At 40.8% G+C, this 12,824-nt stretch overlaps 1 protein-coding gene across 4 annotated transcripts in view; it reads right to left on the bottom strand.

Moving 5' to 3' along the window:
- TENM4 (teneurin transmembrane protein 4) overlaps positions 1-12,593 on the bottom strand; it is a 1,026,741-nt gene extending 1,014,148 nt beyond the window's left edge. For all 4 annotated transcript variants that reach the window (XM_075266230.1, XM_075266232.1, XM_075266233.1 and 1 more), the window contains exon 1: positions 12,255-12,593. The gene's annotated coding sequence lies outside the window, so the exon portion shown is untranslated. The remainder of the gene's footprint in view (positions 1-12,254) is intronic.
- Positions 12,594-12,824: the final 231 nt, after the last annotated feature.

The raw sequence follows: 12,824 nt of genomic DNA, 5'->3' as shown, positions 1-12,824 counted from the left end.
CTTAAAGAAACATCCTTTATGGAATGAAATATGACTATAGGATCTATAAGGAATGCTGAGAAGTGTAGCTCAAAGATGGAGTAATAAAGAGGAAGTAGCTAACTTCTCCTAACTAGGGTTTAGCTGCATAAGATAATGTCTTCACTAAAGTGAAATAAAACTTTAAGATTGACAACTCATGCTAACAAACATGCTATCAGGAAGGAAGGAAGTAGCTAACTTCTCCAAATATGATATTAGTGAGGAAGGAAGTAGCTAACTTCTCCTTGTTGGATTTAATGTCTTCATAAAACTAGAATAAAACTTTAAGATCGACAATCTAATGACAGTAAGTGTAGTTCAAGGATGACATCAGCAAGGGAGGAAGTAGCTAACTTCTCTAAATAGGATATTAGTAAGGAAGGAAGTAGCTAACTTCTCTAAATTTGGGTTTTAGCTGCCTACAACATAGGATAGTGTCTTCACAAAAGTAAAATAAATCTATGATTGACAATAAGTATGCTTATTCTCCTTCTCGTACTTCAACAGAAATCAATATAACTGTACTCTGGGACATAACATAAAAGTCTTAAAATTTCAAGAACTTCACTTCATAGAATTAGGAAGTAGCTAACTTACTTTCCCAAATACACTTTAACTTAGTATAGCTAGTGACCTAGAACCTAACATCATTTCTTGACAATTCTGAAAATGTTGAACACTGTAGGACCTTCAAGTAATGCACAAGAGTGTAGTTCAATGTGACAGCACTGAGAAAGGAAGTAGCTAACTTCCCCTCTACTTGGTAGTCAATAGTAAGCAATACAGGTTTTAGCCTGGGCTATACCATAAATTTTCATGTAGTTTCATAAAGTTCCCAGAAGTATCAAATGGAAATAAGTTCAAGACTATAGGATTGTCACTGAATTATAAGAAGTATAGTTCAATAATCAAAAAAGAGAAGGGGAAGTAGCTAACTTCTCCTCTTTTTACATTTCATTAGAAATCAAGGGGATGTCATTGAGATGCCTGGAAGTATTTGATAGAGAGTTCATAAATGAAAGAAACTCAGGGATCTTTATGAAATGCTAGAAGGTGAAGTTCAGTGATGAGATAAGAGGAGGGAAGTAGCTAACTTCTCCTCCTTTTGGGTTTTAGTAGAAATGAACAGGATATCATTTAAAAGTCTGGAAATTCTCCATATCTAATTCATAAAGAAAAGAAATTCAGGGATCTTCATGAAATGCTAGAATGTGAAATTCAATGATGAGATAAGAGGCATGAAGTAGCTAACTTCTTCTCTTCTTGGATTCAATAGCATTAAACAGGATGTCACTTAGATGTTGGGAAATGGTAATATAGAGCTTGTAAGTGAAAGAAACTCAGAGATGTTCACGAATTGCTAGAACATGAAGATCAAGGACTACATAAGATGGAGGAAGTAGCTAACTTCTCCTTTTGGATTCAATAGCAATAAACAGGAATTCATTTACATGTCTGGAAATATTTGATAAAGAATTCATAAAGGAATTAAATCCAGGGATCTTCATGAAATGCTAGCATGTGAAGTTCAATCATGAGATAGAGGAAGGAAGTAGCTAACTTTTTCTGCTTTTTGTTTCAATAGCAATAAACAGGATGTCACTTAGATATCTATGTATATTTAATATAGAGTCTGCAAGTGAAAGAGACTCAGAGATGTTCAGGGATTACTAGATCATGAAGATCAAAGATGACAAGATGGAGGAAGTAGCTAACTTCTTCTCCTTTTGGATTCAATAGCAATAAACAGGAAGTTATGTACATGTCTGGAAATATTTGATGAAGAATTCATAATGGAAACAAATCCAGGGATCTTCATGAAATGCTAGTATCTGAAGAACAATGATGAGATAAGAGGAAGGAAGTAGCTAACTTCTTCTCCTTTTACTTTCAATAGCAATAAACGAGATGCCACCTAGATGTCTGGAAATACTTAATAGAGTTTGTAAGTGAAAGAAACTCAGACATGTTCAGGAATTGCTAGAACATGAAGATCACGGATGACATAAGAGGGAGGAAGTAGCTAACTTCTTCCCCTACTTGGATATATAACCTATTTTTCATATTTCTATGAAATAAAGATGAACTAAAGTATTTTTAGCAGAGTCCTGAAACAGCACAGTAAAAATTGAAGCGATGCCATATTCTTCTGCTCGCACGGCGTCACCGGTCACAAAATTAAAAACTCTACACCGTGACTCTTTTGCTCTGCCCAGGAGATTGGGCTCAGGTTGAAATTGTATTTTTTTTATTTTTTTCTTGTGACAATCTAAAAATATACAGTGTATTTCTAGAAAAGAAAAAAAAAATTCTTTCATTCAAAGCCCGAGCTGCTGAAAATACATTGCATCGGGAGGCGCGACCGTACCCGGTTCACTGGAAAGTGGAGCGTATTCTGCTGTCACCGTGCCCAGAAACGCCAATCTGTCAGTTCAAGGCAGAAATGGAATATTTAAGCTTTTACTTAGGATGGCTTGGACTGACAGACCATACAAGTAGGCAGGTGACAATCAGCTTTAAAGGGACATTGATTTATTCGCTTCATCCGGGCTGTTATCTGTGGACTAGTAGCTTCAGACATGGCCGCAGCGCCTGCAGATCAATATGGGAATTCTCAAACCCTTTACAATTATCAAGAATATGTTTACTGTACTCTTCTAGGAAAAATATAACCCCGCAGATGCCGGTTCTAGAACACAGGTCTTGTATTGATTTCTTGGTAGGAATTGGTGGGCCTTTCTGGTCTAAGGTCTCTGCTGGGATAAGAAAGTCCGTGTATTAAGAGATTAGTTAGGGTAGGAGGATCATGAGGTCTTAGGGAGGTCTATTAGGATCGGAAAGCTCATGTGGGACGTGTAGGGTCTGGAAGAAGTTAGTAGGGTCATAGGGTTAGAGGAGGTCTATTAGGATAGGAGAGTCCATGTGGTCTTGTATATAGGTATAAAGAAGGTCCATCAGGATAATATTCCCATTCAGTTTATAGGAGGTCTATTAGGATAAGGGGGCACATGATATCCAATGTAGAAGGCTGGAGGAGGTCCATTGGGATAGAAGGGTACAAGTGGTGTAATGTATAGATATAAAGAAGGTCCATTATGATGGAAAGTCTAGGTGGCCCCCTATCCTCCTAGAGGAAGCGTATTAGAGTAGCAATGTAAAGGTCTAGAGGAAGTCTATTAGGATAGCAAAGCCCATGTGGTCTAATGTAGAGGTCTAGAGTAGGTCCACTTGGATAGGAGAACCCATTTGGTGTAAAGGTCTAGAAGAGGTTACTTAAGATAAGAGAGTCCATGTGGTCTAATGAATATATAAAGGAAGTACGTTATGATAGGGAGCCCATGTAGTGTAATGTAGAGGTCAAGAAGAGGTCTATTAGGGTATGAGAACCCATATGGTATAATGTAGAAGTCCAGAGGAGGTCTATTAGGATAAAAGAGTCCATGGGGTCTAATGTAAAGTTCTAGAGGATGTCCATTTGGGTATGAGAGCTCATGTGGTGTAATGTAGAGGTCTAGAAGAGGTTACTTAAGATAAGGGAGTCCATGTGGTGTAATATATATAAAGGAAGTCCATTATGATAGGGAGCCCATGTAGTGTAATGTAGAGGTCTAGAAGAGGTATATTAGGATAGAGAGTCTATTTGGTCTAATGTAGAGATCTAGAGGATGTCCATTTGGATATGAGAGCCCTTGTGGTGAAATGTAGAGGTCTAGAAGAGGTATATTAGGATAAGAGAGTCCATGTGGTTTAATGTAGATTTCTAGAGGAGGTCCATTTGGATATGAGAGCCCATGTGGTGTAATGTAGAGGTCTAGAAGAGGTCTATTAGGATATGAGAACCCATATGGAATAATGTAGAAGTCCAGAGGAGGTCTATTAGGATAAGAGAGTCCATGTGGTCTAATGTAGAGGTCTAGTGGAAGTCCATTTGGATATGAGAACCCATGTGGTGTAATGTAGAGGTCTAGAAGAGGTCTATTAGGATAATAGAGTCCATGTGGTCTAATGTAGAGTTCTATAGGAGGTCCATTTGTATATGAGAGCCCATGTTGTGTCATGTAGAGGTCTAGAAGAGGTCTATTAGGATAAGAGAGTCCATATGGTCTAATGTAGAGGTCTAGAAAAGGTTAGTTAAGAAAGGGCAGATCATATGGTCTAATGTGGATGTCAAGAGAAGGTCCATTATGATAAAAAGACCCATTTAGCATGGTGGTCAAGAGGAGATCAGAAAAGATAAAGGAGCCCATGTGAAGAAAGTCAGTTACGTCATCTTGCAGAGATCAAGAGATATTTATCTTGGTGAAGAAAGGCCATGTAGTCTAAAAAAGAAGTCCCTTAAGACATCTTTAGAGCATAACCATAAATATAAAACCCAGAATCCAAGGCTGGAAATCACCTCACGTAACCTCCGCGCACTCTTTCCAACACATACACATCATTTATACTGAAGAAACCCAATACCGGACAATTATAGTAAGTACGCGTCTTGTGTGTGTGCGAGTGTTTAACATAGCGCTCAGCCCAGTGCTGTGTGACTAATGTTCTTATGTGTGGAGTACAATGCGGCCCACTGGAAGAACCAGAGAAAAAAGCTGAAATAGCTAAATTACCCCGAGAAAATCTTACGGCACAAAACACTCCGTTTAGTGGAAGAAAAGACGCCGCAGTTTGGGACGTGCTGTTTCCGTAATTTCTATTTATCTCCAAGAAGTTGCTTATATTTTAACGGGAAAGTATATGTGGAATTTCTATAAAAAACCTAAATAAATCCTATATATCTTTTGGCTGCAAGATGAGGGGACAACCATCAAGGATAGGCAATGTTTGGGGGTCCATATCAGGTTTACCATGGTCAACGTTGCAATAAAGAATGGGCTCGGGGTATGTGCTACTAGGACTTCTAGATAAAGGTCCTGGAGGTAAACAGGGCACTCTAAAGCCGTCATATATAGGTGCTAGCTAGTGGGATTGAGCAATCGGGTTTGGAAAAGATCGGATCCAAATTTCACGATCAGGATCGGCTGGAAAATGATCAGAAATCGGATTTTGAAATCTCAAGATCGGCTCAACCCCAAAATTAACTTTTCCCATAGAGAAGCATTGACTAGGGTTGAGCGATCGGGATTGAAAAGATCAGATTCCGATCGGCGATCGAGCAAATTTCACAATCAGGATCGGCTGGAAAATGATCGGAAATCGGATTTTGAAATCGATCCTGAAATCTCAAGATCGGCTCAACCCTACTAGCTAGGTGTTGGACTTCCTCGTGGGAGAGACCACTAATAAGAACAATCTCTGTCCTTCCAGTCAACAATGGTCACGTTCTTGTGAAATAGTTTGACCAAAGAAATTTTTGGACTTCCTCTTCACTAGTAGGCCCACATTCTGGCACACAGGTTACCATAAGTCTTTCTCCCTCCTACATATATGGCTGCTACCTTCTTGTAAGATAGTTTGTGTAAGAGACTGGCCAAGTATTGGACTTCCTTATTGAAGGGTCCCCCATTCTGGAACAGGCATGATGATAGGTCTTTACTTCTACTACATATATCTTTTTCTTACTAGGATTTTCACTTTCTTGTAAACTAGTTTGGCTAAGGAACTGATACACTTCTTCTTTGGTGGGTCTACTGGTAATGGGGGCACATTAATTTGTCTTTAAGTCCTTTTTTCTTCCTGCATATATCCTTGTGTTTCAAGTCAATGACTGTCCCGGCCTAGTCAATGACTGTCACTTTAGTTCGGTGAAATAGTTTGGCCAAAGAACTGTAAGTGCTGGACTTCCTTAAAGGTGGCTCCACCAGTAGATCTACAATCTGGGACACCAATATTCATCAGTCTTTCTTCCTCCCAGAGATATACTTATCTTTCTAATCAATGATTGTCACCTTCTTGTAAAACAGATTGTGCAAGAAACTGATTAAGTATTCGTCTTCCTGATGGGTAGGTCCACCGTTAGGCCCACATACTGGAACACGAATCATCATTTGTCTTTCATCCTACTAGATACATCATTGTCTCTCAATGGCTGTCACTTTCTTGTAAAATAGTTTAGTGCACTTCCTCATGGGTGGATCTATTACTAAGTCCACTTTGTATCCCTTCTAGTCAATGATTGTCACCATAGTTTGGACTGCCTAAGTGTTGGAGATCTTCATATGTGGTGAAAATGCAGTATACTCTGGGGAAGTGGGAAGGAATAGCCAGGTATCTTAAGTCTTGGACCATCCTCAGTAAGCTACTTTATTGATAATAGATTATTGACTCAGCATCTCCAATCACATGAAAGTGCAAGATGGTACTGGACATAGAGATCCACATTAAGGAGGCAAGATCTTCTTTTGTAACCTAAGGTTGTCCATCAATAAAGCAAATAGGGTCATCAACACCTGGCAAAGTATCAAAAAACACCATGAACCAACTATGAATGGCCATGTGTGACCTCATGTATAAATGCAGAGGTTTTGGCAGTTGATTGGTCTGAAGCATTTAGACACAAAGTCAAGGAGGAAAGACATCAGCAATGATCGTAGATTGTTGTTGCCCCTCAATCAATGAAATACATCATTCTACAGCGAGAAAGATTATTCAAAAGTGGAAAACATTCAAGGGAGCTTACAATATATACTCAAAAAATAAAAAAAAACACAAGCTACATCTCAGACTCCACAAGCCTCAGCATGTTAAATGACCAGGCATATGACAATACAACTAGAAAAAGTGTGAACAGGTATGACTGGTGTGGACGGGTTGTCAGGAGAAAGCTTCTTTCTACAGAGAACTTGGCAGCACAGCTTGAGTTTGCAAAGTTCTATCTGAACAAACCACAAGAATTCTGGAACAATGTCTTTTGGACGGAGAGACCAAAGTGGAGATGTTTGGCCGTAATGTACAGGGACATGTTAACACAACCTATAGTAGAAGAGGTGGGATGATTTAGGCTTGCTTTGCAGCCACAGGACCCAATCACCTGGAAGTCATCGACCATGACCACCAAAGTCAATCAAATATAAGCCACCCATCCAACAGCTAAAGCTTGGCCAAAACTGGGTCATGCAACAGGTCAATGATCCCAAGGACACCAACAAAACTATAACACAAAAAGTGTAGAAGAAATCAATCGTGGAGTTGAAATGGTAGAGTCCAAGCACGAACCTCAACCCAAAGGATTCCGCCCCGTGTTATTCTTCATCCAAGCTTGGACTTACCAAATTTTTAAGAACCAGATGTTTTTTTTATTATGTCCTGATATGTAAAACCATAAGTCAAAGAGAGTGGACTTTGTTCTTCTGATGACCATAGACATTGTATGTTATTAGGTGTTAGGAAGGTATGATGGCATATGGCAATCGCTAAAAATATGCTCTAGATTTACACATCTAGGTGAGAAGCTGCTGACACAAATTAATACTTTCCACAATAGTGTGATAGATGTGATAGATTAATGGGCACAAAGATGTGATAGAGGTGGAAAGACAGAGAGGTGTCCTTATTTATAACGTGTCAAATATCACATTTCCATTGTCCAATTGCCAATTTCAAAGGAAGCCACAGATAGATAGATAGATAGATAGATAGATAGATAGATAGGAGATAGATCGATAGATAGATAGATATGAGATAGATAGATAGATAGATAGATAGATAGATAGATAGGAGATAGATAGGAGATAGATAGATAGATAGATAGATAGATATGAGATAGATAGATAGATAGATAGATAGATAGATAGATGATAGATAGATAGGAGATAGATAGATAGATAGATAGATAGATAGATAGATAGGAGATAGATAGATAGATAGATAGATAGATAGATAGATAGATAGATAGATACCTCTTGCCATATATAGGGATGAACAATCGGTATCGGGAAAGATTGGATCCCGATCGACAATCGAACAAATTTCACGATCGGGATCGGCTGGAAAATGATCAGAAATCGTATTTTAAAATCGATCCTGAAATCTCAAGATCAGCTCCACCCTAACCATATACTATACCCTCCATTAGTAAGGCCAAATATAGAATGTTCTCTTGCTATAGGTTCCTCACCAGTTGGGGGGAGGGACACTGAGGGGCCGACCCTAACATTCCTTCCTGCCAATTTCCATTTGGCCCAGGGGTTATCCTTCAATTGTAACAAAGTATCTTTTGACATTCTGCCTATGTGTCAGCTAAATATCCCACATAAGTGCCATCACCATGTTGGATCTATGACATCACCTGTCCTAACCCACCACACCCCTCGTTCACATTATGCTTACCTTATAAATATTTCTCCCTTTTTTTAGTACCTGACTCGTTTTCCTATATCATATCCTATATCTGACAACGAGGCAAAGTTGAAGTTGTCATTAAATTGTATGATGTCGGGACAATGTGGCACAGAGGAGGGCCTGGTGCTATATATGCAATGGTCCCACGCACCATTGTGAATCCAAGTGTCTTCTTGCTGCTTAGAACATAAGAGATAGAGGAAGGTCGGGAGCCGGGAGAACTTTCCGCCAGCTATGGGTTGTTTATTACCAAGTTGGGTTGGCTCCATGTTGAGCGCTGGAAAGAGGGATTGAAGTGTGTCATCGCTCTCTCCTTACTCTCTCCATCTAAGCTTGCTTGTTATGGAATTGCAACTTAAGCAATTCCCAAGGAGGTGGAATAGCTGTCCAAGCAATTTCCCAATGGACAGCAGGCAACTAGCAGGACTAGAAGATGGCAACTACAACCAGCTGTCTGTAGCCCAACACTACTCCATTTGACAGAGTATAAAGCTACTCCATTACGTTCAACAGAGCCCATCAGTAGGCAGGATGGACTTGGCTATTCGGGACCCAGGTTGTAGCTGCAGAACAATGTGTCACATTATGGGCAGACATAGAGAGTAATACGTAAGCTAGGAGAGTACAGGAATATATAGAATGACATCAAAGAGTATACAAAAGTCCAAGCCAGGGTCAAGTCCAAGAGGTCACGGATAAAGCCAAATCAGCAAGAGAGCAAGTAAGTAGGAGAACAAGTCAAAATCAGTAAACCAGGGAATCAGTAGAAAACAGTGAAAGGTCTTTGGGATAAGTTCAGAGAATATAGAGCCAGAAAACTAAAGGAATCCTAGGCATAGAAGGAGTGAGATAGCTAGGCTTAAAGAGGACCTTTCACCACCTCCACCATTTCAAGTTCTTAGTTTATGTTAATAGTCGCCTCTCCACTGATTCCAGTTAGTTGGATTTTTCTCTCTAACCCCCATTGTTCCTGAGCAACAAGTGCAGTTAGTTTTGGTGCCTGATGTGCTATTTAATCTCTGTCATGTCTGGTGGGTGGGGTCAGACAGGGGGCGTGATTCAGAGCTCCAATCAGAGGCAGCCAGTGTCAGAGCTCAGAATCACACCCCCTGTCTGCTCCTGACACCGCCCACCTGACAGTACAGAGACTAGTATATCAGGCACCAAAACTAACAGCATTGATTGCTCAGGAATGGTGGGGGCTAGAGAAAAAATTCCAACTGTACCAGAATCAATGGAGCATCAGCTATGAAATGATGTGAGATGAGACAGACTCTAAGCAGAATATGCATAGCAACGAGTCTCTCTCCGTTTGCTTAGATGGTAACCTCCAAACTTGGTTGGCATTGTGTTGACCTGTGAGAAGAGACGTTACCATTTTGCAACACTCTCCCTGACATAACTAATAGTAATTAGATTGTTGTCGTTGATAAGCAATTATATCCATAGCCACCAGTCTACTGTATCTTAAAGTCTTAGGTGTTCACCGCCAAGTTGCACAGATATTGACCAAGGAGAATGAGTGGCAGACTTGTGGGTGGTTTATTGCCCCAACTGCCCCAACAGGTTCCCTTTCAGACTTATTAATGTAGAACTTGGATATCTTCAGCACTGAAGATGTGAAAGATAAAGTAGGGATCGCATGGAGTCCGTGGGGTAGGGATTAGACAGGGATAGACATAGGTGTAGTGACCCCTTTAAGATCCGCCCTGATCATCATTGATCTACAGAATCTCCAACCAATCAGAATCATTGTAGAACTCTGAAATCTATGTCCCGCCTACATTCTAAGAAAACAAAGCAGAACAAAGTCCCAAATTTTTGTGCAAAACCCAATTTGGCAACTTTTCCATAAAACTAGACCATAGACCATTTGAATTCCTAAAAAAAAAAATAAAAAAAAATTATAGGTGTAACTGTCCCTTTAAGATCCTCCCCGATCATCCCTGATCTACAAAATCTCCAACCAATCAGAATCCTTCTAGAACCCTGTACAAAAACCTTGGTAAAATTGATACAATCCTTAAAGAGGTACACACCCCTCAAACAGACTTCAACAGACATAGTCACGGTATAGCGCCGACCCTTTAAATGAATTAACCATAACTTATTAAAGCTGGAGGACCCCTTTAATAGGCAACCTGTCACGATACCTCTAATGACACGCCTCTACTCAGCGTAGTAGTAGCACATGGGTAACCAAGGTTATCCCTCGAAGGACCTGCCCTAATGGAATTCAATAAGGCGAAATCTCTATACGTCCTCCTATAGTCTGCACCATAACAAGGCTGGATGTTCACGCTGTGCATTTAGTAAGCATCCCCCCCCCCATCGTGGAAGGATTCGGCGTCTCCAGCCGCTAGATGAAGGTTCCTTGGGCTCGTGAAAATGAGATATGTAAATAGTAGCGAGAAGGAGCCGCAAATCGTAGAATTAGAAGAACTCCGGCGCAAGCCAATGAGGCTTCACAACCCCGACGCTATGTTTATAAGTGACGGGGCTTCTCTTGCCGGCCCCTGGCAAGAGAATAGGTCCCTATCTCCGACCACCACCTTCTAAATGCCCACCTTATATAATAGAATCTTTCCTTCTCACTTTACGATACGCTGTGATGATGAAAGGATGTAAAGAAAGGAACTGCAGCAAAAAAAAAAATGATGGGAGTCTGATCGGTGAAGGTGATTACGGGGTTAACAAAACACATTCGGATGCTACAGGCAATTTCAAGCAAAATCCCTTTATGCGGTATGTGTGGCGGGGGAAGAAATAAATTAATAATCCGGCGATAGAAGTCGTCATCATGGGGTTAAAAAGAAGAGAAAGATGGAAATAATCCTGGATTGGGGGGGGGGATGTGAAAATGTAAAAAAATCATAAAAACGTAATCGAGAGAGGAGGGACAACGTAGGGTTAAAATAAGATTAATGTAATAGGATAATATAAATTAAAAAAATAAAAAATAAAATAATATAAAATAAAATAAAAAAATAAAATAATATAAAATAAAATATAGTCGAAATGATACAAAATATATAAAATAGGCAAAAAATAGGAAATGTATGAAATAAAATAATAAATAATAATAATAATAATAATAATAATAATAATAATAATAATAATAATAAATAAATAATAAAATTAATAATAAATATTAAAAAAAAAATACAAAAATAATCAAATAAATACCCCCCAAAAAAACACCAAGTGCTCCCATCAGTTCTATCCGTCTATAGGATACGTAACAGATCTGGGACGGTAAGATTTTGGAAGTCCTGGAGTATATAAGGTCATCCAATCTACATTATTAACCCCGCACCGTCCCTCCTTGGGGGTCACCTCTGACTTCCTAAGACCAAATCTTATAGACAGGGCCCAAGGAACTTTTCCTTGGCAATGCGCCGGTTAATATCTTCCCCAAGTCCGCCCGTCCATAGGTCCATAAACATATCTGCGGATTACATTGGGTACTGGGGGGTCTCCAGTCTCCTCTGCCTTCTGGCCAGTTCTGTTCCCTGACTGTACCATCCTAAATTTTGCAACTGGGTCCATCTGCAACCCCCCTTTTTGGGTACACCCCATAGGGGTAGGGGGGATGTAAAGCCACCCCTCGTCGGATGCCCTATAGCCAATAAATCGTGTCACTCCACGGGACATTGAAAAATGACCCTACTTGTCTTTCCAGACCCTGGAGCCTCCAGAGCAGCGCTCATCAACCCATAGACAGTCAAGGAGAAATGGTAAGGTTTGTGCAAATCCCACCAGGGCTCCTTCCAAAATGCCCGGCTCAGCCCTGTCTACACGTACGTCTTGCAGAACAATATGTAATGTGAGTCGAGGCTCTCGTAAGTCTCGGTACAATGATGCAGCGCACTGGAAGCCGACACGGGAAGACGGGGAAGGGAAGGACACCATTCAGCCCGTAGGGATGGGGAAGACTTGCAGCAATCGCTTACCATTCGGCCGGCTTCTCCGACGCCGCTCTGGAATCCACAACCGGACAAGTATAACCCTTGTGTGCACACAGCGGTGCTGTCCTGGTTTTTCTGTAAGATGCTGCTCAGGGTTTCCTTGCAGAAGAGCTCAGCAGCCGCACACAACCCCAGCACGCTCCGGTATCCCCCGTGTATAGGATGACTAGATTTATAAGATTCTCCTTTGCACCGTCGCCTGTTCCTGATAGGAATGGTAACATGTATACGGAGTAGAGGCGCACACACAGGTTACATGAATGAGAAGAAGGGACCAATCCTGCAAATGCTCAGGCTTGACAATCACACATGCATTGAGAGCCAGGCCGTACCACTGGAGGGTGGCGGGGGGAGCCTGGGCTTAGTCCTCAGCCTTCACTCAGCCGTTTGCTCGCCTCGTCTTACTGGAAAACACCCACAGGTTGTTCCATCCTCCTCCCTGGCATTCTGTCTCTTTACTATTTGCTGTATACTCCACATACATGCTGCATAGGCTGGACGAGGAGCCGCGGGCACCGGCCTGGAGCGCAGCACGCAACGTGCAAGGAAACAATG

This window comes from Leptodactylus fuscus, chromosome 2, assembly GCF_031893055.1.
Source record: "Leptodactylus fuscus isolate aLepFus1 chromosome 2, aLepFus1.hap2, whole genome shotgun sequence".
Lineage (NCBI taxonomy): Eukaryota > Metazoa > Chordata > Amphibia > Anura > Leptodactylidae > Leptodactylus > Leptodactylus fuscus.
The sequence above is the reverse complement of the archived record's forward strand: the minus strand, read 5'-3'. Positions and strand labels throughout refer to the sequence as shown.